Here is a 697-nt window from a genome sequence, read left to right as displayed (position 1 = left end):
TTAGAGCAACTTAACTTCCAAACAGCTTTTAACTCCTGGTCTCCCAGGACATCACAGGCCCCTACAAGTTTGTGGCATAAATGCAGACATTCAAAAAGTTTTCAATCTTTTAAATTAAATACCAGGACCTTATTCCAGTGCTTTGCCAACACTGACACTTTGAAAAATTATGTAGGACCATATTTAGTTTATTAGAAATTCAGATTGCTTTTATGGACCACAGACAAACATAGAGTCACAGAATGGTTTGGCTTGGAATGGTTGGGCTTGGGTTTGTCCTTAAAGACTATCCAGTTCCACCTCTGCCATGGGCAGGAACACCTCCCACTGGATCGGGGGCTCTGAGCCCCATCCAACCTGGCCTTGAACACCTCCAGGGATGGGGCAGCCACTGCTGCTCAGGGCTTCCCCACCCTCACAGGAAAACATTTCTTCCTAAAATCTCATCTAAGCCTTCCTTCTTTCAGCTTAAAACCATTCCTCCTCATCCTGTCCCTGCACTCCCTGAGCTCTCCTGCAGCCCCTTTCAGCACTGGAAGCTGCTCCAAGGTCACCCCAGAACCTTCTCTTCTCCAGGCTGAACAACCCCAACTCTCAGCCTGTAGACAAAACAGGGAGTGCATCTGAAAGCTCAGAATGCTGCCAGAGCTGAAAACACACGCAACAATGAAATGTAAATGGAATTAATTGTCGCTCT

The sequence above is a fragment of the Cuculus canorus genome, chromosome 20, assembly GCF_017976375.1.
Source record: "Cuculus canorus isolate bCucCan1 chromosome 20, bCucCan1.pri, whole genome shotgun sequence".
Taxonomy (NCBI): domain Eukaryota; kingdom Metazoa; phylum Chordata; class Aves; order Cuculiformes; family Cuculidae; genus Cuculus; species Cuculus canorus.
This window is presented reverse-complemented; position numbering follows the sequence as displayed.